The sequence below is a fragment of the Acipenser ruthenus genome, chromosome 24 (genome assembly GCF_902713425.1).
Source record: "Acipenser ruthenus chromosome 24, fAciRut3.2 maternal haplotype, whole genome shotgun sequence".
NCBI lineage: Eukaryota > Metazoa > Chordata > Actinopteri > Acipenseriformes > Acipenseridae > Acipenser > Acipenser ruthenus.
Window position 1 is genome coordinate 10,502,375 of NC_081212.1, and position 23,639 is coordinate 10,526,013.

At 41.5% G+C, this 23,639-nt stretch overlaps 37 non-coding genes across 37 annotated transcripts; 19 read left to right on the forward strand and 18 right to left on the reverse strand.

Moving 5' to 3' along the window:
- Positions 1–23: 23 nt before the first annotated feature.
- LOC131700950 (U7 small nuclear RNA) lies at positions 24–80 on the reverse strand. The gene has a single exon (XR_009308759.1). It is a non-coding gene; the product is annotated as a U7 small nuclear RNA (small nuclear RNA).
- A 555-nt stretch (positions 81–635) lies between these two features.
- trnav-aac (transfer RNA valine (anticodon AAC)) lies at positions 636–708 on the reverse strand. The gene has a single exon. It is a non-coding gene; the product is annotated as a tRNA-Val (tRNA).
- Positions 709–835: 127 nt separating this feature from the next.
- On the forward strand, positions 836–908 carry trnav-cac (transfer RNA valine (anticodon CAC)). Its single transcript has one exon. It is a non-coding gene; the product is annotated as a tRNA-Val (tRNA).
- Positions 909–2,088: 1,180 nt separating this feature from the next.
- On the forward strand, positions 2,089–2,161 carry trnav-cac (transfer RNA valine (anticodon CAC)). The gene has a single exon. It is a non-coding gene; the product is annotated as a tRNA-Val (tRNA).
- A 1,190-nt stretch (positions 2,162–3,351) lies between these two features.
- Positions 3,352–3,491, forward strand: LOC131700754 (U4 spliceosomal RNA). The gene has a single exon (XR_009308563.1). It is a non-coding gene; the product is annotated as a U4 spliceosomal RNA (small nuclear RNA).
- A 239-nt stretch (positions 3,492–3,730) lies between these two features.
- LOC131700951 (U7 small nuclear RNA) lies at positions 3,731–3,787 on the reverse strand. Its single transcript, XR_009308760.1, has one exon. It is a non-coding gene; the product is annotated as a U7 small nuclear RNA (small nuclear RNA).
- Positions 3,788–4,609: 822 nt separating this feature from the next.
- trnav-aac (transfer RNA valine (anticodon AAC)) lies at positions 4,610–4,682 on the reverse strand. Its single transcript has one exon. It is a non-coding gene; the product is annotated as a tRNA-Val (tRNA).
- Positions 4,683–4,809: 127 nt separating this feature from the next.
- On the forward strand, positions 4,810–4,882 carry trnav-cac (transfer RNA valine (anticodon CAC)). Its single transcript has one exon. It is a non-coding gene; the product is annotated as a tRNA-Val (tRNA).
- Positions 4,883–6,072: 1,190 nt separating this feature from the next.
- On the forward strand, positions 6,073–6,212 carry LOC131700755 (U4 spliceosomal RNA). Its single transcript, XR_009308564.1, has one exon. It is a non-coding gene; the product is annotated as a U4 spliceosomal RNA (small nuclear RNA).
- Positions 6,213–6,451: 239 nt separating this feature from the next.
- LOC131700952 (U7 small nuclear RNA) lies at positions 6,452–6,508 on the reverse strand. Its single transcript, XR_009308761.1, has one exon. It is a non-coding gene; the product is annotated as a U7 small nuclear RNA (small nuclear RNA).
- Positions 6,509–7,063: 555 nt separating this feature from the next.
- On the reverse strand, positions 7,064–7,136 carry trnav-aac (transfer RNA valine (anticodon AAC)). The gene has a single exon. It is a non-coding gene; the product is annotated as a tRNA-Val (tRNA).
- Positions 7,137–7,263: 127 nt separating this feature from the next.
- trnav-cac (transfer RNA valine (anticodon CAC)) lies at positions 7,264–7,336 on the forward strand. Its single transcript has one exon. It is a non-coding gene; the product is annotated as a tRNA-Val (tRNA).
- A 1,190-nt stretch (positions 7,337–8,526) lies between these two features.
- Positions 8,527–8,666, forward strand: LOC131700756 (U4 spliceosomal RNA). The gene has a single exon (XR_009308565.1). It is a non-coding gene; the product is annotated as a U4 spliceosomal RNA (small nuclear RNA).
- Positions 8,667–8,905: 239 nt separating this feature from the next.
- On the reverse strand, positions 8,906–8,962 carry LOC131700801 (U7 small nuclear RNA). Its single transcript, XR_009308610.1, has one exon. It is a non-coding gene; the product is annotated as a U7 small nuclear RNA (small nuclear RNA).
- A 554-nt stretch (positions 8,963–9,516) lies between these two features.
- Positions 9,517–9,589, reverse strand: trnav-aac (transfer RNA valine (anticodon AAC)). The gene has a single exon. It is a non-coding gene; the product is annotated as a tRNA-Val (tRNA).
- Positions 9,590–9,716: 127 nt separating this feature from the next.
- On the forward strand, positions 9,717–9,789 carry trnav-cac (transfer RNA valine (anticodon CAC)). Its single transcript has one exon. It is a non-coding gene; the product is annotated as a tRNA-Val (tRNA).
- Positions 9,790–10,969: 1,180 nt separating this feature from the next.
- On the forward strand, positions 10,970–11,042 carry trnav-cac (transfer RNA valine (anticodon CAC)). Its single transcript has one exon. It is a non-coding gene; the product is annotated as a tRNA-Val (tRNA).
- Positions 11,043–12,232: 1,190 nt separating this feature from the next.
- LOC131700757 (U4 spliceosomal RNA) lies at positions 12,233–12,372 on the forward strand. Its single transcript, XR_009308566.1, has one exon. It is a non-coding gene; the product is annotated as a U4 spliceosomal RNA (small nuclear RNA).
- Positions 12,373–12,611: 239 nt separating this feature from the next.
- Positions 12,612–12,668, reverse strand: LOC131700953 (U7 small nuclear RNA). Its single transcript, XR_009308762.1, has one exon. It is a non-coding gene; the product is annotated as a U7 small nuclear RNA (small nuclear RNA).
- Positions 12,669–13,223: 555 nt separating this feature from the next.
- trnav-aac (transfer RNA valine (anticodon AAC)) lies at positions 13,224–13,296 on the reverse strand. Its single transcript has one exon. It is a non-coding gene; the product is annotated as a tRNA-Val (tRNA).
- Positions 13,297–13,423: 127 nt separating this feature from the next.
- trnav-cac (transfer RNA valine (anticodon CAC)) lies at positions 13,424–13,496 on the forward strand. Its single transcript has one exon. It is a non-coding gene; the product is annotated as a tRNA-Val (tRNA).
- A 1,191-nt stretch (positions 13,497–14,687) lies between these two features.
- Positions 14,688–14,827, forward strand: LOC131700758 (U4 spliceosomal RNA). Its single transcript, XR_009308567.1, has one exon. It is a non-coding gene; the product is annotated as a U4 spliceosomal RNA (small nuclear RNA).
- A 239-nt stretch (positions 14,828–15,066) lies between these two features.
- Positions 15,067–15,123, reverse strand: LOC131700955 (U7 small nuclear RNA). Its single transcript, XR_009308764.1, has one exon. It is a non-coding gene; the product is annotated as a U7 small nuclear RNA (small nuclear RNA).
- A 554-nt stretch (positions 15,124–15,677) lies between these two features.
- On the reverse strand, positions 15,678–15,750 carry trnav-aac (transfer RNA valine (anticodon AAC)). Its single transcript has one exon. It is a non-coding gene; the product is annotated as a tRNA-Val (tRNA).
- Positions 15,751–15,877: 127 nt separating this feature from the next.
- Positions 15,878–15,950, forward strand: trnav-cac (transfer RNA valine (anticodon CAC)). Its single transcript has one exon. It is a non-coding gene; the product is annotated as a tRNA-Val (tRNA).
- Positions 15,951–17,140: 1,190 nt separating this feature from the next.
- Positions 17,141–17,280, forward strand: LOC131700759 (U4 spliceosomal RNA). Its single transcript, XR_009308568.1, has one exon. It is a non-coding gene; the product is annotated as a U4 spliceosomal RNA (small nuclear RNA).
- A 239-nt stretch (positions 17,281–17,519) lies between these two features.
- On the reverse strand, positions 17,520–17,576 carry LOC131700956 (U7 small nuclear RNA). Its single transcript, XR_009308765.1, has one exon. It is a non-coding gene; the product is annotated as a U7 small nuclear RNA (small nuclear RNA).
- A 555-nt stretch (positions 17,577–18,131) lies between these two features.
- On the reverse strand, positions 18,132–18,204 carry trnav-aac (transfer RNA valine (anticodon AAC)). Its single transcript has one exon. It is a non-coding gene; the product is annotated as a tRNA-Val (tRNA).
- Positions 18,205–18,331: 127 nt separating this feature from the next.
- trnav-cac (transfer RNA valine (anticodon CAC)) lies at positions 18,332–18,404 on the forward strand. The gene has a single exon. It is a non-coding gene; the product is annotated as a tRNA-Val (tRNA).
- A 1,190-nt stretch (positions 18,405–19,594) lies between these two features.
- LOC131700760 (U4 spliceosomal RNA) lies at positions 19,595–19,734 on the forward strand. The gene has a single exon (XR_009308569.1). It is a non-coding gene; the product is annotated as a U4 spliceosomal RNA (small nuclear RNA).
- A 239-nt stretch (positions 19,735–19,973) lies between these two features.
- On the reverse strand, positions 19,974–20,030 carry LOC131700957 (U7 small nuclear RNA). The gene has a single exon (XR_009308766.1). It is a non-coding gene; the product is annotated as a U7 small nuclear RNA (small nuclear RNA).
- Positions 20,031–20,585: 555 nt separating this feature from the next.
- trnav-aac (transfer RNA valine (anticodon AAC)) lies at positions 20,586–20,658 on the reverse strand. The gene has a single exon. It is a non-coding gene; the product is annotated as a tRNA-Val (tRNA).
- Positions 20,659–20,785: 127 nt separating this feature from the next.
- On the forward strand, positions 20,786–20,858 carry trnav-cac (transfer RNA valine (anticodon CAC)). The gene has a single exon. It is a non-coding gene; the product is annotated as a tRNA-Val (tRNA).
- A 1,190-nt stretch (positions 20,859–22,048) lies between these two features.
- On the forward strand, positions 22,049–22,188 carry LOC131700761 (U4 spliceosomal RNA). The gene has a single exon (XR_009308570.1). It is a non-coding gene; the product is annotated as a U4 spliceosomal RNA (small nuclear RNA).
- A 239-nt stretch (positions 22,189–22,427) lies between these two features.
- LOC131700958 (U7 small nuclear RNA) lies at positions 22,428–22,484 on the reverse strand. Its single transcript, XR_009308767.1, has one exon. It is a non-coding gene; the product is annotated as a U7 small nuclear RNA (small nuclear RNA).
- Positions 22,485–23,039: 555 nt separating this feature from the next.
- trnav-aac (transfer RNA valine (anticodon AAC)) lies at positions 23,040–23,112 on the reverse strand. Its single transcript has one exon. It is a non-coding gene; the product is annotated as a tRNA-Val (tRNA).
- A 127-nt stretch (positions 23,113–23,239) lies between these two features.
- trnav-cac (transfer RNA valine (anticodon CAC)) lies at positions 23,240–23,312 on the forward strand. Its single transcript has one exon. It is a non-coding gene; the product is annotated as a tRNA-Val (tRNA).
- The last annotated feature ends 327 nt before the right edge of the window (positions 23,313–23,639 follow it).

Genomic DNA, 23,639 nt, shown 5'->3' on the forward strand with positions numbered 1-23,639 from the left:
GTCATCTTTCATTTTACAAAACACGGGGCATTCGACACGGAGAAAACCTTCTAGACAAATACTAAAAGAGCTAAACATCAATTTGCCTCCCCAGCCATGTTAATAGATATCTGGCTTTTTTGCAGTAGCATTAAAGTTGTGGTGACACACGAAAAAGAAACATGGAAATCTGTTTTGGGGTTGGGGAGTTAACCTACCAAACAATTTACGCACATGAATATATCATGAAAACAGCCATGCATGGAGGTCATGGAAACTCTCCGTTCTATTGCTTTCCTTTCTCTCAGATATATCATGCACATTATGTAACTTCTCTTCAAAGGCAATTTTAGTATTCAGACTGTAGTTGCAAAAATAATACAATATCTTTTGACTAGAGTTCATCTTTTAAAAACAACTACTTTGCCAACAGAAGAAAAAAAAGGCTAACAGAAGACGGTTTCGCTCCGTCGACCTCTGGGTTATAAGGCTCAGCACGCTTCCGCTGCGCCACTCTGATACAGCTGCTTCTCGAATGAAACACCCATTAATAAAATAAAATAAATCAATCAATTCTCAGTGCAACTTTTTGACGCAGTCTGCTGCTGGACTCACAGAGAGCGGAGAAGACCGCAACAAAAAAACGAACAAGCACATGTTTCCACCCGGTTTCGAACCGGGGACCTTTCGCGTGTTAGGCGAACGTGATAACCACTACACTATGGAAACTTTCACATGTACATTGTTACATTCAGCTGGGCTTTAAGTGAAGACTGCCTTGCACTGCAGGATCCAAAATGGGTAATCGGCACTGTATGCTTAGAGCGCAACACACGGATCGTTTGTTAAGCAACATGTTTCCATAGTGTAGTGGTTATCACGTTCGCCTCACACGCGAAAGGTCCCCGGTTCGAAACCGGGTGGAAACACAGCACGGCATATTTTTTTCACTGTATGTATTTATTCTCCCCAGGTAAACAGCCACCCAGACCAGAACGATGTATTTGTAGTGTGCATGGTGCATTGTCAATGCAAGTCTGACTGTATATTAAACGGAGTGAGAATGCACTCTGCAACGTTTTGGCTTCGACTGCTGCTTGACTCACAGAAACGACAATGTTGATACTCTGACTCTTCTTCTTAAAATGCATGTTAAAATGCGGAATGTTTTCAAATTCCATGAATTCGCAGGTCTGTACAGAACAAGACGACTATCTGGTCTCACAAAATGTTGCTGGTTCTCGTAGAACAAAGAAGAGTTTGATCAACTATGTCATTCATGCCGACAAAGCTCAGGAGGGCGATCGTTAGGTTGAATATCTAAATTTCCCGGGTTATATCCCGAGTTTCGACAGATGTCAGTTTATTCATATACCTACAGAATCACAGGTACAAATATTGCAGTTAAAGTTTATGCTTTTCAAATCCGTGCACGAAAGGGGGTGCCCAAATCAGAATGAAAGTCACGGGGGGAGTAATCAAAACATCGCAAAAGAAAAATACACTGCATTAAACAAATCATTTGGAGCGGTCTAAAATGAGCAATCCAGGTTCGATTCATTGTTTTGCCCTTTCGATGGCAGCAGTGTAAAAAAATGACCTGCACATTTATCTGCTGGCTTCGGGTAGCAAACAAGAAGCAGTGATTTCCCATATGATCTAGTGGTTACGCTTCCCGTTTTTTCACCCAGGTGACCAGGGTTCAACTCCCTGTATGCGAATTCATTTATTTACTTGTGGAGGTAATTGTCAGATAAAAGGATTGAAAAATGAAACCCCACATTGTAGGATGGGGAGACTTATAACTAGTGACCATTATATAAAAAAAAAAATAACGTTTGCTTATGTTAGATGCAAGAGAGCGAGACAGATAGATTTGCATCTTGGTATCCCATCACTCCTATGTGCACCAAAGCAATGACGGTCTACACTTCAGTTCATATATAATCGGAATAAAAAAGTGGACTCTGTTGCATTGTGAGGCTGCAGTGTCGATAACATAAACCTCTACGTTTCAGGGATCATTTAACTGTACTGTATTATATCCAAAATGGGTAATCGGCACTGTATGCTTAGAGCGCAACACACGGATCGTTTGTTAAGCAACATGTTTCCATAGTGTAGTGGTTATCACGTTCGCCTCACACGCGAAAGGTCCCCGGTTCGAAACCGGGTGGAAACACAGCACGGCATATTTTTTTCACTGTATGTATTTATTCTCCCCAGGTAAACAGCCACCCAGACCAGAACGATGTATTTGTAGTGTGCATGGTGCATTGTCAATGCAAGTCTGACTGTATATTAAACGGAGTGAGAATGCACTCTGCAACGTTTTGGCTTCGACTGCTGCTTGACTCACAGAAACGACAATGTTGATACTCTGACTCTTCTTCTTAAAATGCATGTTAAAATGCGGAATGTTTTCAAATTCCATGAATTCGCAGGTCTGTACAGAACAAGACGACTATCTGGTCTCACAAAATGTTGCTGGTTCTCGTAGAACAAAGAAGAGTTTGATCAACTATGTCATTCATGCCGACAAAGCTCAGGAGGGCGATCGTTAGGTTGAATATCTAAATTTCCCGGGTTATATCCCGAGTTTCGACAGATGTCAGTTTATTCATATACCTACAGAATCACAGGTACAAATATTGCAGTTAAAGTTTATGCTTTTCAAATCCGTGCACGAAAGGGGGTGCCCAAATCAGAATGAAAGTCACGGGGGGAGTAATCAAAACATCGCAAAAGAAAAATACACTGCATTAAACAAATCATTTGGAGCGGTCTAAAATGAGCAATCCAGGTTCGATTCATTGTTTTGCCCTTTCGATGGCAGCAGTGTAAAAAAATGACCTGCACATTTCTCTGCTGGCTTCGGGTAGCAAACAAGAAGCAGTGATTTCCCATATGATCTAGTGGTTACGATTCCCGTTTTTTCACCCAGGTGACCAGGGTTCAACTCCCTGTATGCGAATTCATTTATTTACTTGTGGAGGTAATTGTCAGATAAAAGGATTGAAAAATGAAACCCCACATTGTAGGATGGGGAGACTTATAACTAGTGACCATTATATAAAAAAAATAAATAACGTTTGCTTATGTTAGATGCAAGAGAGCGAGACAGATAGATTTGCATCTTGGTATCCCATCACTCCTATGTGCACCAAAGCAATGACGGTCTACACTTCAGTTCATATATAATCGGAATAAAAAAGTGGACTCTGTTGCATTGTGAGGCTGCAGTGTCGATAACATAAACCTCTACGTTTGAGGGATCATTTAACTGTACTGTATTATATCGCAGTAACTTGCCCACCGGCAAGTCAAATGTCTTTGCTGTAGGGGGTAGCATTTAGTTATCCCAAGTTCTGTAGCTTTGCGCAGTGGCAGTATCATAGCCCATGAGGTTTGTCCGAGGCGTGATTATTGCTAGTTGAAAACTTTAACCAATACCCCGCCGTGGTGACTTGAAATATAGTCGCCGCTGGCAATTTTTGACAGTCTCACAGAGTCTGCTATCATGTAGTTGAAAGAACAGAACAAATGTTGACGCTTTGACATTCTGGGTTTGGTTTTGTATTCTACTGATTGGGCACAACATTTGAGTTGATCTTTTTACTCTTTATAACATACAAGTGTATTTACAAGGTTAGGGGCCGTTTCTCCTGTTGTGTCAATTATATTACTATGCAGCTGGCAGGCATTCGGAACGCGCACGCTAACAACGCGTCATCTTTCATTTTACAAAACACGGGGCATTCGACACGGAGAAAACCTTCTAGACAAATACTAAAAGAGCTAAACATCAATTTGCCTCCCCAGCCATGTTAATAGATATCTGGCTTTTTTGCAGTAGCATTAAAGTTGTGGTGACACACGAAAAAGAAACATGGAAATCTGTTTTGGGGTTGGGGAGTTAACCTACCAAACAATTTACGCACATGAATATATCATGAAAACATGGGGCAGCAGTGTGGAGTAGTGGTTAGGGCTCTGGACTCTTGACCTGAGGGTTGTGGGTTCAATCCCCAGTGGGGGACACTGCTGTTGTACCCTTGAGCAAGGTACTTTACCTAGATTGCTCCAGTAAAAACCCAACTGTATAAATGGGTAATTGTATGTAAAAATAATGTGAAATTATGTATAATGTGATATCTTGTAACAATTGTAAGTCGCCCTGGATAAGGGCGTCTGCTAAGAAATAAATAATAATAATAATAATAAAACAGCCATGCATGGAGGTCATGGGAACTCTCCGTTCTATTGCTTTCCTTTCTCCCAGATATATCATGCACATTATGTAACTTCTCTTCAAAGGCAATTTTAGTATTCAGACTGTAGTTGCAAAAATAATACAATATCTTTTGACTAGAGTTCATCTTTTAAAAACAACTACTTTGCCAACAGAAGAAAAAAAAGGCTAACAGAAGACGGTTTCGCTCCGTCGACCTCTGGGTTATAAGGCTCAGCACGCTTCCGCTGCGCCACTCTGATACAGCTGCTTCTCGAATGAAACACCCATTAATAAAATAAAATCAATCAATCAATTCTCAGTGCAACTTTTTGACGCAGTCTGCTGCTGGACTCACAGAGAGCGGAGAAGACCGCAACAAAAAAACGAACAAGCACATGTTTCCACCCGGTTTCGAACCGGGGACCTTTCGCGTGTTAGGCGAACGTGATAACCACTACACTATGGAAACTTTCACATGTACATTGTTACATTCAGCTGGGCTTTAAGTGAAGACTGCCTTGCACTGCAGGATCCAAAATGGGTAATCGGCACTGTATGCTTAGAGCGCAACACACGGATCGTTTGTTAAGCAACATGTTTCCATAGTGTAGTGGTTATCACGTTCGCCTCACACGCGAAAGGTCCCCGGTTCGAAACCGGGTGGAAACACAGCACGGCATCTTTTTTTCACTGTATGTATTTATTCTCCCCAGGTAAACAGCCACCCAGACCAGAACGATGTATTTGTAGTGTGCATGGTGCATTGTCAATGCAAGTCTGACTGTATATTAAACGGAGTGAGAATGCACTCTGCAACGTTTTGGCTTCGACTGCTGCTTGACTCACAGAAACGACAATGTTGATACTCTGACTCTTCTTCTTAAAATGCATGTTAAAATGCGGAATGTTTTCAAATTCCATGAATTCGCAGGTCTGTACAGAACAAGACGACTATCTGGTCTCACAAAATGTTGCTGGTTCTCGTAGAACAAAGAAGAGTTTGATCAACTATGTCATTCATGCCGACAAAGCTCAGGAGGGCGATCGTTAGGTTGAATATCTAAATTTCCCGGGTTATATCCCGAGTTTCGACAGATGTCAGTTTATTCATATACCTACAGAATCACAGGTACAAATATTGCAGTTAAAGTTTATGCTTTTCAAATCCGTGCACGAAAGGGGGTGCCCAAATCAGAATGAAAGTCACGGGGGGAGTAATCAAAACATCGCAAAAGAAAAATACACTGCATTAAACAAATCATTTGGAGCGGTCTAAAATGAGCAATCCAGGTTCGATTCATTGTTTTGCCCTTTCGATGGCAGCAGTGTAAAAAAATGACCTGCACATTTCTCTGCTGGCTTCGGGTAGCAAACAAGAAGCAGTGATTTCCCATATGATCTAGTGGTTACGATTCCCGTTTTTTCACCCAGGTGACCAGGGTTCAACTCCCTGTATGCGAATTCATTTATTTACTTGTGGAGGTAATTGTCAGATAAAAGGATTGAAAAATGAAACCCCACATTGTAGGATGGGGAGACTTATAACTAGTGACCATTATATAAAAAAAATAAATAACGTTTGCTTATGTTAGATGCAAGAGAGCGAGACAGATAGATTTGCATCTTGGTATCCCATCACTCCTATGTGCACCAAAGCAATGACGGTCTACACTTCAGTTCATATATAATCGGAATAAAAAAGTGGACTCTGTTGCATTGTGAGGCTGCAGTGTCGATAACATAAACCTCTACGTTTGAGGGATCATTTAACTGTACTGTATTATATCGCAGTAACTTGCCCACCGGCAAGTCAAATGTCTTTGCTGTAGGGGGTAGCATTTAGTTATCCCAAGTTCTGTAGCTTTGCGCAGTGGCAGTATCATAGCCCATGAGGTTTGTCCGAGGCGTGATTATTGCTAGTTGAAAACTTTAACCAATACCCCGCCGTGGTGACTTGAAATATAGTCGCCGCTGGCAATTTTTGACAGTCTCACAGAGTCTGCTATCATGTAGTTGAAAGAACAGAACAAATGTTGACGCTTTGACATTCTGGGTTTGGTTTTGTATTCTACTGATTGGGCACAACATTTGAGTTGATCTTTTTACTCTTTATAACATACAAGTGTATTTACAAGGTTAGGGGCCGTTTCTCCTGTTGTGTCAATTATATTACTATGCAGCTGGCAGGCATTCGGAACGCGCACGCTAACAACGCGTCATCTTTCATTTTACAAAACACGGGGCATTCGACACGGAGAAAACCTTCTAGACAAATACTAAAAGAGCTAAACATCAATTTGCCTCCCCAGCCATGTTAATAGATATCTGGCTTTTTTGCAGTAGCATTAAAGTTGTGGTGACACACGAAAAAGAAACATGGAAATCTGTTTTGGGGTTGGGGAGTTAACCTACCAAACAATTTACGCACATGAATATATCATGAAAACAGCCATGCATGGAGGTCATGGAAACTCTCCGTTCTATTGCTTTCCTTTCTCTCAGATATATCATGCACATTATGTAACTTCTCTTCAAAGGCAATTTTAGTATTCAGACTGTAGTTGCAAAAATAATACAATATCTTTTGACTAGAGTTCATCTTTTAAAAACAACTACTTTGCCAACAGAAGAAAAAAAAGGCTAACAGAAGACGGTTTCGCTCCGTCGACCTCTGGGTTATAAGGCTCAGCACGCTTCCGCTGCGCCACTCTGATACAGCTGCTTCTCGAATGAAACACCCATTAATAAAATAAAATAAATCAATCAATTCTCAGTGCAACTTTTTGACGCAGTCTGCTGCTGGACTCACAGAGAGCGGAGAAGACCGCAACAAAAAAACGAACAAGCACATGTTTCCACCCGGTTTCGAACCGGGGACCTTTCGCGTGTTAGGCGAACGTGATAACCACTACACTATGGAAACTTTCACATGTACATTGTTACATTCAGCTGGGCTTTAAGTGAAGACTGCCTTGCACTGCAGGATCCAAAATGGGTAATCGGCACTGTATGCTTAGAGCGCAACACACGGATCGTTTGTTAAGCAACATGTTTCCATAGTGTAGTGGTTATCACGTTCGCCTCACACGCGAAAGGTCCCCGGTTCGAAACCGGGTGGAAACACAGCACGGCATATTTTTTTCACTGTATGTATTTATTCTCCCCAGGTAAACAGCCACCCAGACCAGAACGATGTATTTGTAGTGTGCATGGTGCATTGTCAATGCAAGTCTGACTGTATATTAAACGGAGTGAGAATGCACTCTGCAACGTTTTGGCTTCGACTGCTGCTTGACTCACAGAAACGACAATGTTGATACTCTGACTCTTCTTCTTAAAATGCATGTTAAAATGCGGAATGTTTTCAAATTCCATGAATTCGCAGGTCTGTACAGAACAAGACGACTATCTGGTCTCACAAAATGTTGCTGGTTCTCGTAGAACAAAGAAGAGTTTGATCAACTATGTCATTCATGCCGACAAAGCTCAGGAGGGCGATCGTTAGGTTGAATATCTAAATTTCCCGGGTTATATCCCGAGTTTCGACAGATGTCAGTTTATTCATATACCTACAGAATCACAGGTACAAATATTGCAGTTAAAGTTTATGCTTTTCAAATCCGTGCACGAAAGGGGGTGCCCAAATCAGAATGAAAGTCACGGGGGGAGTAATCAAAACATCGCAAAAGAAAAATACACTGCATTAAACAAATCATTTGGAGCGGTCTAAAATGAGCAATCCAGGTTCGATTCATTGTTTTGCCCTTTCGATGGCAGCAGTGTAAAAAAATGACCTGCACATTTCTCTGCTGGCTTCGGGTAGCAAACAAGAAGCAGTGATTTCCCATATGATCTAGTGGTTACGATTCCCGTTTTTTCACCCAGGTGACCAGGGTTCAACTCCCTGTATGCGAATTCATTTATTTACTTGTGGAGGTAATTGTCAGATAAAAGGATTGAAAAATGAAACCCCACATTGTAGGATGGGGAGACTTATAACTAGTGACCATTATATAAAAAAAATAAATAACGTTTGCTTATGTTAGATGCAAGAGAGCGAGACAGATAGATTTGCATCTTGGTATCCCATCACTCCTATGTGCACCAAAGCAATGACGGTCTACACTTCAGTTCATATATAATCGGAATAAAAAAGTGGACTCTGTTGCATTGTGAGGCTGCAGTGTCGATAACATAAACCTCTACGTTTGAGGGATCATTTAACTGTACTGTATTATATCGCAGTAACTTGCCCACCGGCAAGTCAAATGTCTTTGCTGTAGGGGGTAGCATTTAGTTATCCCAAGTTCTGTAGCTTTGCGCAGTGGCAGTATCATAGCCCATGAGGTTTGTCCGAGGCGTGATTATTGCTAGTTGAAAACTTTAACCAATACCCCGCCGTGGTGACTTGAAATATAGTCGCCGCTGGCAATTTTTGACAGTCTCACAGAGTCTGCTATCATGTAGTTGAAAGAACAGAACAAATGTTGACGCTTTGACATTCTGGGTTTGGTTTTGTATTCTACTGATTGGGCACAACATTTGAGTTGATCTTTTTACTCTTTATAACATACAAGTGTATTTACAAGGTTAGGGGCCGTTTCTCCTGTTGTGTCAATTATATTACTATGCAGCTGGCAGGCATTCGGAACGCGCACGCTAACAACGCGTCATCTTTCATTTTACAAAACAAGGGGCATTCGACACGGAGAAAACCTTCTAGACAAATACTAAAAGAGCTAAACATCAATTTGCCTCCCCAGCCATGTTAATAGATATCTGGCTTTTTTGCAGTAGCATTAAAGTTGTGGTGACACACGAAAAAGAAACATGGAAATCTGTTTTGGGGTTGGGGAGTTAACCTACCAAACAATTTACGCACATGAATATATCATGAAAACAGCCATGCATGGAGGTCATGGAAACTCTCCGTTCTATTGCTTTCCTTTCTCTCAGATATATCATGCACATTATGTAACTTCTCTTCAAAGGCAATTTTAGTATTCAGACTGTAGTTGCAAAAATAATACAATATCTTTTGACTAGAGTTCATCTTTTAAAAACAACTACTTTGCCAACAGAAGAAAAAAAGGCTAACAGAAGACGGTTTCGCTCCGTCGACCTCTGGGTTATAAGGCTCAGCACGCTTCCGCTGCGCCACTCTGATACAGCTGCTTCTCGAATGAAACACCCATTAATAAAATAAAATAAATCAATCAATTCTCAGTGCAACTTTTTGACGCAGTCTGCTGCTGGACTCACAGAGAGCGGAGAAGACCGCAACAAAAAAACGAACAAGCACATGTTTCCACCCGGTTTCGAACCGGGGACCTTTCGCGTGTTAGGCGAACGTGATAACCACTACACTATGGAAACTTTCACATGTACATTGTTACATTCAGCTGGGCTTTAAGTGAAGACTGCCTTGCACTGCAGGATCCAAAATGGGTAATCGGCACTGTATGCTTAGAGCGCAACACACGGATCGTTTGTTAAGCAACATGTTTCCATAGTGTAGTGGTTATCACGTTCGCCTCACACGCGAAAGGTCCCCGGTTCGAAACCGGGTGGAAACACAGCACGGCATATTTTTTTCACTGTATGTATTTATTCTCCCCAGGTAAACAGCCACCCAGACCAGAACGATGTATTTGTAGTGTGCATGGTGCATTGTCAATGCAAGTCTGACTGTATATTAAACGGAGTGAGAATGCACTCTGCAACGTTTTGGCTTCGACTGCTGCTTGACTCACAGAAACGACAATGTTGATACTCTGACTCTTCTTCTTAAAATGCATGTTAAAATGCGGAATGTTTTCAAATTCCATGAATTCGCAGGTCTGTACAGAACAAGACGACTATCTGGTCTCACAAAATGTTGCTGGTTCTCGTAGAACAAAGAAGAGTTTGATCAACTATGTCATTCATGCCGACAAAGCTCAGGAGGGCGATCGTTAGGTTGAATATCTAAATTTCCCGGGTTATATCCCGAGTTTCGACAGATGTCAGTTTATTCATATACCTACAGAATCACAGGTACAAATATTGCAGTTAAAGTTTATGCTTTTCAAATCCGTGCACGAAAGGGGGTGCCCAAATCAGAATGAAAGTCACGGGGGGAGTAATCAAAACATCGCAAAAGAAAAATACACTGCATTAAACAAATCATTTGGAGCGGTCTAAAATGAGCAATCCAGGTTCGATTCATTGTTTTGCCCTTTCGATGGCAGCAGTGTAAAAAAATGACCTGCACATTTCTCTGCTGGCTTCGGGTAGCAAACAAGAAGCAGTGATTTCCCATATGATCTAGTGGTTACGCTTCCCGTTTTTTCACCCAGGTGACCAGGGTTCAACTCCCTGTATGCGAATTCATTTATTTACTTGTGGAGGTAATTGTCAGATAAAAGGATTGAAAAATGAAACCCCACATTGTAGGATGGGGAGACTTATAACTAGTGACCATTATATAAAAAAAAAAATAACGTTTGCTTATGTTAGATGCAAGAGAGCGAGACAGATAGATTTGCATCTTGGTATCCCATCACTCCTATGTGCACCAAAGCAATGACGGTCTACACTTCAGTTCATATATAATCGGAATAAAAAAGTGGACTCTGTTGCATTGTGAGGCTGCAGTGTCGATAACATAAACCTCTACGTTTGAGGGATCATTTAACTGTACTGTATTATATCCAAAATGGGTAATCGGCACTGTATGCTTAGAGCGCAACACACGGATCGTTTGTTAAGCAACATGTTTCCATAGTGTAGTGGTTATCACGTTCGCCTCACACGTGAAAGGTCCCCGGTTCGAAACCGGGTGGAAACACAGCACGGCATATTTTTTTCACTGTATGTATTTATTCTCCCCAGGTAAACAGCCACCCAGACCAGAACGATGTATTTGTAGTGTGCATGGTGCATTGTCAATGCAAGTCTGACTGTATATTAAACGGAGTGAGAATGCACTCTGCAACGTTTTGGCTTCGACTGCTGCTTGACTCACAGAAACGACAATGTTGATACTCTGACTCTTCTTCTTAAAATGCATGTTAAAATGCGGAATGTTTTCAAATTCCATGAATTCGCAGGTCTGTACAGAACAAGACGACTATCTGGTCTCACAAAATGTTGCTGGTTCTCGTAGAACAAAGAAGAGTTTGATCAACTATGTCATTCATGCCGACAAAGCTCAGGAGGGCGATCGTTAGGTTGAATATCTAAATTTCCCGGGTTATATCCCGAGTTTCGACAGATGTCAGTTTATTCATATACCTACAGAATCACAGGTACAAATATTGCAGTTAAAGTTTATGCTTTTCAAATCCGTGCACGAAAGGGGGTGCCCAAATCAGAATGAAAGTCACGGGGGGAGTAATCAAAACATCGCAAAAGAAAAATACACTGCATTAAACAAATCATTTGGAGCGGTCTAAAATGAGCAATCCAGGTTCGATTCATTGTTTTGCCCTTTCGATGGCAGCAGTGTAAAAAAATGACCTGCACATTTCTCTGCTGGCTTCGGGTAGCAAACAAGAAGCAGCGATTTCCCATATGATCTAGTGGTTACGATTCCCGTTTTTTCACCCAGGTGACCAGGGTTCAACTCCCTGTATGCGAATTCATTTATTTACTTGTGGAGGTAATTGTCAGATAAAAGGATTGAAAAATGAAACCCCACATTGTAGGATGGGGAGACTTATAACTAGTGACCATTATATAAAAAAAATAAATAACGTTTGCTTATGTTAGATGCAAGAGAGCGAGACAGATAGATTTGCATCTTGGTATCCCATCACTCCTATGTGCACCAAAGCAATGACGGTCTACACTTCAGTTCATATATAATCGGAATAAAAAAGTGGACTCTGTTGCATTGTGAGGCTGCAGTGTCGATAACATAAACCTCTACGTTTGAGGGATCATTTAACTGTACTGTATTATATCGCAGTAACTTGCCCACCGGCAAGTCAAATGTCTTTGCTGTAGGGGGTAGCATTTAGTTATCCCAAGTTCTGTAGCTTTGCGCAGTGGCAGTATCATAGCCCATGAGGTTTGTCCGAGGCGTGATTATTGCTAGTTGAAAACTTTAACCAATACCCCGCCGTGGTGACTTGAAATATAGTCGCCGCTGGCAATTTTTGACAGTCTCACAGAGTCTGCTATCATGTAGTTGAAAGAACAGAACAAATGTTGACGCTTTGACATTCTGGGTTTGGTTTTGTATTCTACTGATTGGGCACAACATTTGAGTTGATCTTTTTACTCTTTATAACATACAAGTGTATTTACAAGGTTAGGGGCCGTTTCTCCTGTTGTGTCAATTATATTACTATGCAGCTGGCAGGCATTCGGAACGCGCACGCTAACAACGCGTCATCTTTCATTTTACAAAACACGGGGCATTCGACACGGAGAAAACCTTCTAGACAAATACTAAAAGAGCTAAACATCAATTTGCCTCCCCAGCCATGTTAATAGATATCTGGCTTTTTTGCAGTAGCATTAAAGTTGTGGTGACACACGAAAAAGAAACATGGAAATCTGTTTTGGGGTTGGGGAGTTAACCTACCAAACAATTTACGCACATGAATATATCATGAAAACAGCCATGCATGGAGGTCATGGGAACTCTCCGTTCTATTGCTTTCCTTTCTCCCAGATATATCATGCACATTATGTAACTTCTCTTCAAAGGCAATTTTAGTATTCAGACTGTAGTTGCAAAAATAATACAATATCTTTTGACTAGAGTTCATCTTTTAAAAACAACTACTTTGCCAACAGAAGAAAAAAAAGGCTAACAGAAGACGGTTTCGCTCCGTCGACCTCTGGGTTATAAGGCTCAGCACGCTTCCGCTGCGCCACTCTGATACAGCTGCTTCTCGAATGAAACACCCATTAATAAAATAAAATCAATCAATCAATTCTCAGTGCAACTTTTTGACGCAGTCTGCTGCTGGACTCACAGAGAGCGGAGAAGACCGCAACAAAAAAACGAACAAGCACATGTTTCCACCCGGTTTCGAACCGGGGACCTTTCGCGTGTTAGGCGAACGTGATAACCACTACACTATGGAAACTTTCACATGTACATTGTTACATTCAGCTGGGCTTTAAGTGAAGACTGCCTTGCACTGCAGGATCCAAAATGGGTAATCGGCACTGTATGCTTAGAGCGCAACACACGGATCGTTTGTTAAGCAACATGTTTCCATAGTGTAGTGGTTATCACGTTCGCCTCACACGCGAAAGGTCCCCGGTTCGAAACCGGGTGGAAACACAGCACGGCATATTTTTTTCACTGTATGTATTTATTCTCCCCAGGTAAACAGCCACCCAGACCAGAACGATGTATTTGTAGTGTGCATGGTGCATTGTCAATGCAAGTCTGACTGTATATTAAACGGAGTGAGAATGCACTCTGCAACGTTTTGGCTTCGACTGCTGCTTGACTCACAGAAACGACAATGTTGATACTCTGACTCTTCTTCTTAAAATGCATGTTAAAATGCGGAATGTTTTCAAATTCCATGAATTCGCAGGTCTGTACAGAACAAGACGACTATCTGGTCTCACAAAATGTTGCTGGTTCTCGTAGAACAAAGAAGAGTTTGATCAACTATGTCATTCATGCCGACAAAGCTCAGGAGGGCGATCGTTAGGTTGAATATCTAAATTTCCCGGGTTATATCCCGAGTTTCGACAGATGTCAGTTTATTCATATACCTACAGAATCACAGGTACAAATATTGCAGTTAAAGTTTATGCTTTTCAAATCCGTGCACGAAAGGGGGTGCCCAAATCAGAATGAAAGTCACGGGGGGAGTAATCAAAACATCGCAAAAGAAAAATACACTGCATTAAACAAATCATTTGGAGCGGTCTAAAATGAGCAATCCAGGTTCGATTCATTGTTTTGCCCTTTCGATGGCAGCAGTGTAAAAAAAATGACCTGCACATTTCTCTGCTGGCTTCGGGTAGCAAACAAGAAGCAGCGATTTCCCATATGATCTAGTGGTTACGATTCCCGTTTTTTCACCCAGGTGACCAGGGTTCAACTCCCTGTATGCGAATTCATTTATTTACTTGTGGAGGTAATTGTCAGATAAAAGGATTGAAAAATGAAACCCCACATTGTAGGATGGGGAGACTTATAACTAGTGACCATTATATAAAAAAAATAAATAACGTTTGCTTATGTTAGATGCAAGAGAGCGAGACAGATAGATTTGCATCTTGGTATCCCATCACTCCTATGTGCACCAAAGCAATGACGGTCTACACTTCAGTTCATATATAATCGGAATAAAAAAGTGGACTCTGTTGCATTGTGAGGCTGCAGTGTCGATAACATAAACCTCTACGTTTGAGGGATCATTTAACTGTACTGTATTATATCGCAGTAACTTGCCCACCGGCAAGTCAAATGTCTTTGCTGTAGGGGGTAGCATTTAGTTATCCCAAGTTCTGTAGCTTTGCGCAGTGGCAGTATCATAGCCCATGAGGTTTGTCCGAGGCGTGATTATTGCTAGTTGAAAACTTTAACCAATACCCCGCCGTGGTGACTTGAAATATAGTCGCCGCTGGCAATTTTTGACAGTCTCACAGAGTCTGCTATCATGTAGTTGAAAGAACAGAACAAATGTTGACGCTTTGACATTCTGGGTTTGGTTTTGTATTCTACTGATTGGGCACAACATTTGAGTTGATCTTTTTACTCTTTATAACATACAAGTGTATTTACAAGGTTAGGGGCCGTTTCTCCTGTTGTGTCAATTATATTACTATGCAGCTGGCAGGCATTCGGAACGCGCACGCTAACAACGCGTCATCTTTCATTTTACAAAACACGGGGCATTCGACACGGAGAAAACCTTCTAGACAAATACTAAAAGAGCTAAACATCAATTTGCCTCCCCAGCCATGTTAATAGATATCTGGCTTTTTTGCAGTAGCATTAAAGTTGTGGTGACACACGAAAAAGAAACATGGAAATCTGTTTTGGGGTTGGGGAGTTAACCTACCAAACAATTTACGCACATGAATATATCATGAAAACAGCCATGCATGGAGGTCATGGGAACTCTCCGTTCTATTGCTTTCCTTTCTCCCAGATATATCATGCACATTATGTAACTTCTCTTCAAAGGCAATTTTAGTATTCAGACTGTAGTTGCAAAAATAATACAATATCTTTTGACTAGAGTTCATCTTTTAAAAACAACTACTTTGCCAACAGAAGAAAAAAAGGCTAACAGAAGACGGTTTCGCTCCGTCGACCTCTGGGTTATAAGGCTCAGCACGCTTCCGCTGCGCCACTCTGATACAGCTGCTTCTCGAATGAAACACCCATTAATAAAATAACATAAATCAATCAATTCTCAGTGCAACTTTTTGACGCAGTCTGCTGCTGGACTCACAGAGAGCGGAGAAGACCGCAACAAAAAAACGAACAAGCACATGTTTCCACCCGGTTTCGAACCGGGGACCTTTCGCGTGTTAGGCGAACGTGATAACCACTACACTATGGAAACTTTCACATGTACATTGTTACATTCAGCTGGGCTTTAAGTGAAGACTGCCTTGCACTGCAGGATCCAAAATGGGTAATCGGCACTGTATGCTTAGAGCGCAACACACGGATCGTTTGTTAAGCAACATGTTTCCATAGTGTAGTGGTTATCACGTTCGCCTCACACGCGAAAGGTCCCCGGTTCGAAACCGGGTGGAAACACAGCACGGCATATTTTTTTCACTGTATGTATTTATTCTCCCCAGGTAAACAGCCACCCAGACCAGAACGATGTATTTGTAGTGTGCATGGTGCATTGTCAATGCAAGTCTGACTGTATATTAAACGGAGTGAGAATGCACTCTGCAACGTTTTGGCTTCGACTGCTGCTTGACTCACAGAAACGACAATGTTGATACTCTGACTCTTCTTCTTAAAATGCATGTTAAAATGCGGAATGTTTTCAAATTCCATGAATTCGCAGGTCTGTACAGAACAAGACGACTATCTGGTCTCACAAAATGTTGCTGGTTCTCGTAGAACAAAGAAGAGTTTGATCAACTATGTCATTCATGCCGACAAAGCTCAGGAGGGCGATCGTTAGGTTGAATATCTAAATTTCCCGGGTTATATCCCGAGTTTCGACAGATGTCAGTTTATTCATATACCTACAGAATCACAGGTACAAATATTGCAGTTAAAGTTTATGCTTTTCAAATCCGTGCACGAAAGGGGGTGCCCAAATCAGAATGAAAGTCACGGGGGGAGTAATCAAAACATCGCAAAAGAAAAATACACTGCATTAAACAAATCATTTGGAGCGGTCTAAAATGAGCAATCCAGGTTCGATTCATTGTTTTGCCCTTTCGATGGCAGCAGTGTAAAAAAATGACCTGCACATTTCTCTGCTGGCTTCGGGTAGCAAACAAGAAGCAGCGATTTCCCATATGATCTAGTGGTTACGATTCCCGTTTTTTCACCCAGGTGACCAGGGTTCAACTCCCTGTATGCGAATTCATTTATTTACTTGTGGAGGTAATTGTCAGATAAAAGGATTGAAAAATGAAACCCCACATTGTAGGATGGGGAGACTTATAACTAGTGACCATTATATAAAAAAAATAAATAACGTTTGCTTATGTTAGATGCAAGAGAGCGAGACAGATAGATTTGCATCTTGGTATCCCATCACTCCTATGTGCACCAAAGCAATGACGGTCTACACTTCAGTTCATATATAATCGGAATAAAAAAGTGGACTCTGTTGCATTGTGAGGCTGCAGTGTCGATAACATAAACCTCTACGTTTGAGGGATCATTTAACTGTACTGTATTATATCGCAGTAACTTGCCCACCGGCAAGTCAAATGTCTTTGCTGTAGAGGGTAGCATTTAGTTATCCCAAGTTCTGTAGCTTTGCGCAGTGGCAGTATCATAGCCCATGAGGTTTGTCCGAGGCGTGATTATTGCTAGTTGAAAACTTTAACCAATACCCCGCCGTGGTGACTTGAAATATAGTCGCCGCTGGCAATTTTTGACAGTCTCACAGAGTCTGCTATCATGTAGTTGAAAGAACAGAACAAATGTTGACGCTTTGACATTCTGGGTTTGGTTTTGTATTCTACTGATTGGGCACAACATTTGAGTTGATCTTTTTACTCTTTATAACATACAAGTGTATTTACAAGGTTAGGGGCCGTTTCTCCTGTTGTGTCAATTATATTACTATGCAGCTGGTAGGCATTCGGAACGCGCACGCTAACAACGCGTCATCTTTCATTTTACAAAACACGGGGCATTCGACACGGAGAAAACCTTCTAGACAAATACTAAAAGAGCTAAACATCAATTTGCCTCCCCAGCCATGTTAATATATATCTGGCTTTTTTGCAGTAGCATTAAAGTTGTGGTGACACACTAAAAAGAAACATGGAAATCTGTTTTGGGGTTGGGGAGTTAACCTACCAAACATTTTACGCACATGAATATATAATGAAAACAGCCATGCATGGAGGTCATGGGAACTCTCCGTTCTATTGCTTTCCTTTCTCCCAGATATATCATGCACATTATGTAACTTCTCTTCAAAGGCAATTTTAGTATTCAGACTGTAGTTGCAAAAATAATACAATATCTTTTGACTAGAGTTCATCTTTTAAAAACAACTACTTTGCCAACAGAAGAAAAAAAAGGCTAACAGAAGACGGTTTCGCTCCGTCGACCTCTGGGTTATAAGGCTCAGCACGCTTCCGCTGCGCCACTCTGATACAGCTACTTCTCGAATGAAACACCCATTAATAAAATAAAATCAATCAATCAATTCTCAGTGCAACTTTTTGACGCAGTCTGCTGCTGGACTCACAGAGAGCGGAGAAGACCGCAACAAAAAAACGAACAAGCACATGTTTCCACCCGGTTTCGAACCGGGGACCTTTCGCGTGTTAGGCGAACGTGATAACCACTACACTATGGAAACTTTCACATGTACATTGTTACATTCAGCTGGGCTTTAAGTGAAGACTGCCTTGCACTGCAGGATCCAAAATGGGTAATCGGCACTGTATGCTTAGAGCGCAACACACGGATCGTTTGTTAAGCAACATGTTTCCATAGTGTAGTGGTTATCACGTTCGCCTCACACGCGAAAGGTCCCCGGTTCGAAACCGGGTGGAAACACAGCACGGCATCTTTTTTTCACTGTATGTATTTATTCTCCCCAGGTAAACAGCCACCCAGACCAGAACGATGTATTTGTAGTGTGCATGGTGCATTGTCAATGCAAGTCTGACTGTATATTAAACGGAGTGAGAATGCACTCTGCAACGTTTTGGCTTCGACTGCTGCTTGACTCACAGAAACGACAATGTTGATACTCTGACTCTTCTTCTTAAAATGCATGTTAAAATGCGGAATGTTTTCAAATTCCATGAATTCGCAGGTCTGTACAGAACAAGACGACTATCTGGTCTCACAAAATGTTGCTGGTTCTCGTAGAACAAAGAAGAGTTTGATCAACTATGTCATTCATGCCGACAAAGCTCAGGAGGGCGATCGTTAGGTTGAATATCTAAATTTCCCGGGTTATATCCCGAGTTTCGACAGATGTCAGTTTATTCATATACCTACAGAATCACAGGTACAAATATTGCAGTTAAAGTTTATGCTTTTCAAATCCGTGCACGAAAGGGGGTGCCCAAATCAGAATGAAAGTCACGGGGGGAGTAATCAAAACATCGCAAAAGAAAAATACACTGCATTAAACAAATCATTTGGAGCGGTCTAAAATGAGCAATCCAGGTTCGATTCATTGTTTTGCCCTTTCGATGGCAGCAGTGTAAAAAAATGACCTGCACATTTCTCTGCTGGCTTCGGGTAGCAAACAAGAAGCAGCGATTTCCCATATGATCTAGTGGTTACGATTCCCGTTTTTTCACCCAGGTGACCAGGGTTCAACTCCCTGTATGCGAATTCATTTATTTACTTGTGGAGGTAATTGTCAGATAAAAGGATTGAAAAATGAAACCCCACATTGTAGGATGGGGAGACTTATAACTAGTGACCATTATATAAAAAAAATAAATAACGTTTGCTTATGTTAGATGCAAGAGAGCGAGACAGATAGATTTGCATCTTGGTATCCCATCACTCCTATGTGCACCAAAGCAATGACGGTCTACACTTCAGTTCATATATAATCGGAATAAAAAAGTGGACTCTGTTGCATTGTGAGGCTGCAGTGTCGATAACATAAACCTCTACGTTTGAGGGATCATTTAACTGTACTGTATTATATCGCAGTAACTTGCCCACCGGCAAGTCAAATGTCTTTGCTGTAGGGGGTAGCATTTAGTTATCCCAAGTTCTGTAGCTTTGCGCAGTGGCAGTATCATAGCCCATGAGGTTTGTCCGAGGCGTGATTATTGCTAGTTGAAAACTTTAACCAATACCCCGCCGTGGTGACTTGAAATATAGTCGCCGCTGGCAATTTTTGACAGTCTCACAGAGTCTGCTATCATGTAGTTGAAAGAACAGAACAAATGTTGACGCTTTGACATTCTGGGTTTGGTTTTGTATTCTACTGATTGGGCACAACATTTGAGTTGATCTTTTTACTCTTTATAACATACAAGTGTATTTACAAGGTTAGGGGCCGTTTCTCCTGTTGTGTCAATTATATTACTATGCAGCTGGCAGGCATTCGGAACGCGCACGCTAACAACGCGTCATCTTTCATTTTACAAAACACGGGGCATTCGACACGGAGAAAACCTTCTAGACAAATACTAAAAGAGCTAAACATCAATTTGCCTCCCCAGCCATGTTAATAGATATCTGGCTTTTTTGCAGTAGCATTAAAGTTGTGGTGACACACGAAAAAGAAACATGGAAATCTGTTTTGGGGTTGGGGAGTTAACCTACCAAACAATTTACGCACATGAATATATCATGAAAACAGCCATGCATGGAGGTCATGGGAACTCTCCGTTCTATTGCTTTCCTTTCTCCCAGATATATCATGCACATTATGTAACTTCTCTTCAAAGGCAATTTTAGTATTCAGACTGTAGTTGCAAAAATAATACAATATCTTTTGACTAGAGTTCATCTTTTAAAAACAACTACTTTGCCAACAGAAGAAAAAAAAGGCTAACAGAAGACGGTTTCGCTCCGTCGACCTCTGGGTTATAAGGCTCAGCACGCTTCCGCTGCGCCACTCTGATACAGCTGCTTCTCGAATGAAACACCCATTAATAAAATAAAATCAATCAATCAATTCTCAGTGCAACTTTTTGACGCAGTCTGCTGCTGGACTCACAGAGAGCGGAGAAGACCGCAACAAAAAAACGAACAAGCACATGTTTCCACCCGGTTTCGAACCGGGGACCTTTCGCGTGTTAGGCGAACGTGATAACCACTACACTATGGAAACTTTCACATGTACATTGTTACATTCAGCTGGGCTTTAAGTGAAGACTGCCTTGCACTGCAGGATCCAAAATGGGTAATCGGCACTGTATGCTTAGAGCGCAACACACGGATCGTTTGTTAAGCAACATGTTTCCATAGTGTAGTGGTTATCACGTTCGCCTCACACGCGAAAGGTCCCCGGTTCGAAACCGGGTGGAAACACAGCACGGCATATTTTTTTCACTGTATGTATTTATTCTCCCCAGGTAAACAGCCACCCAGACCAGAACGATGTATTTGTAGTGTGCATGGTGCATTGTCAATGCAAGTCTGACTGTATATTAAACGGAGTGAGAATGCACTCTGCAACGTTTTGGCTTCGACTGCTGCTTGACTCACAGAAACGACAATGTTGATACTCTGACTCTTCTTCTTAAAATGCATGTTAAAATGCGGAATGTTTTCAAATTCCATGAATTCGCAGGTCTGTACAGAACAAGACGACTATCTGGTCTCACAAAATGTTGCTGGTTCTCGTAGAACAAAGAAGAGTTTGATCAACTATGTCATTCATGCCGACAAAGCTCAGGAGGGCGATCGTTAGGTTGAATATCTAAATTTCCCGGGTTATATCCCGAGTTTCGACAGATGTCAGTTTATTCATATACCTACAGAATCACAGGTACAAATATTGCAGTTAAAGTTTATGCTTTTCAAATCCGTGCACGAAAGGGGGTGCCCAAATCAGAATGAAAGTCACGGGGGGAGTAATCAAAACATCGCAAAAGAAAAATACACTGCATTAAACAAATCATTTGGAGCGGTCTAAAATGAGCAATCCAGGTTCGATTCATTGTTTTGCCCTTTCGATGGCAGCAGTGTAAAAAAATGACCTGCACATTTCTCTGCTGGCTTCGGGTAGCAAACAAGAAGCAGTGATTTCCCATATGATCTAGTGGTTACGATTCCCGTTTTTTCACCCAGGTGACCAGGGTTCAACTCCCTGTATGCGAATTCATTTATTTACTTGTGGAGGTAATTGTCAGATAAAAGGATTGAAAAATGAAACCCCACATTGTAGGATGGGGAGACTTATAACTAGTGACCATTATATAAAAAAAATAAATAACGTTTGCTTATGTTAGATGCAAGAGAGCGAGACAGATAGATTTGCATCTTGGTATCCCATCACTCCTATGTGCACCAAAGCAATGACGGTCTACACTTCAGTTCATATATAATCGGAATAAAAAAGTGGACTCTGTTGCATTGTGAGGCTGCAGTGTCGATAACATAAACCTCTACGTTTGAGGGATCATTTAACTGTACTGTATTATATCGCAGTAACTTGCCCACCGGCAAGTCAAATGTCTTTGCTGTAGGGGGTAGCATTTAGTTATCCCAAGTTCTGTAGCTTTGCGCAGTGGCAGTATCATAGCCCATGAGGTTTGTCCGAGGCGTGATTATTGCTAGTTGAAAACTTTAACCAATACCCCGCCGTGGTGACTTGAAATATAGTCGCCGCTGGCAATTTTTGACAGTCTCACAGAGTCTGCTATCATGTAGTTGAAAGAACAGAACAAATGTTGACGCTTTGACATTCTGGGTTTGGTTTTGTATTCTACTGATTGGGCACAACATTTGAGTTGATCTTTTTACTCTTTATAACATACAAGTGTATTTACAAGGTTAGGGGCCGTTTCTCCTGTTGTGTCAATTATATTACTATGCAGCTGGCAGGCATTCGGAACGCGCACGCTAACAACGCGTCATCTTTCATTTTACAAAACACGGGGCATTCGACACGGAGAAAACCTTCTAGACAAATACTAAAAGAGCTAAACATCAATTTGCCTCCCCAGCCATGTTAATAGATATCTGGCTTTTTTGCAGTAGCATTAAAGTTGTGGTGACACACGAAAAAGAAACATGGAAATCTGTTTTGGGGTTGGGGAGTTAACCTACCAAACAATTTACGCACATGAATATATCATGAAAACAGCCATGCATGGAGGTCATGGAAACTCTCCGTTCTATTGCTTTCCTTTCTCTCAGATATATCATGCACATTATGTAACTTCTCTTCAAAGGCAATTTTAGTATTCAGACTGTAGTTGCAAAAATAATACAATATCTTTTGACTAGAGTTCATCTTTTAAAAACAACTACTTTGCCAACAGAAGAAAAAAAAGGCTAACAGAAGAAGGTTTCGCTCCGTCGACCTCTGGGTTATAAGGCTCAGCACGCTTCCGCTGCGCCACTCTGATACAGCTGCTTCTCGAATGAAACACCCATTAATAAAATAAAATAAATCAATCAATTCTCAGTGCAACTTTTTGACGCAGTCTGCTGCTGGACTCACAGAGAGCGGAGAAGACCGCAACAAAAAAACGAACAAGCACATGTTTCCACCCGGTTTCGAACCGGGGACCTTTCGCGTGTTAGGCGAACGTGATAACCACTACACTATGGAAACTTTCACATGTACATTGTTACATTCAGCTGGGCTTTAAGTGAAGACTGCCTTGCACTGCAGGATCCAAAATGGGTAATCGGCACTGTATGCTTAGAGCGCAACACACGGATCGTTTGTTAAGCAACATGTTTCCATAGTGTAGTGGTTATCACGTTCGCCTCACACGCGAAAGGTCCCCGGTTCGAAACCGGGTGGAAACACAGCACGGCATCTTTTTTTCACTGTATGTATTTATTCTCCCCAGGTAAACAGCCACCCAGACCAGAACGATGTATTTGTAGTGTGCATGGTGCATTGTCAATGCAAGTCTGACTGTATATTAAACGGAGTGAGAATGCACTCTGCAACGTTTTGGCTTCGACTGCTGCTTGACTCACAGAAACGACAATGTTGATACTCTGACTCTTCTTCTTAAAATGCATGTTAAAATGCGGAATGTTTTCAAATTCCATGAATTCGCAGGTCTGTACAGAACAAGACGACTATCTGGTCTCACAAAATGTTGCTGGTTCTCGTAGAACAAAGAA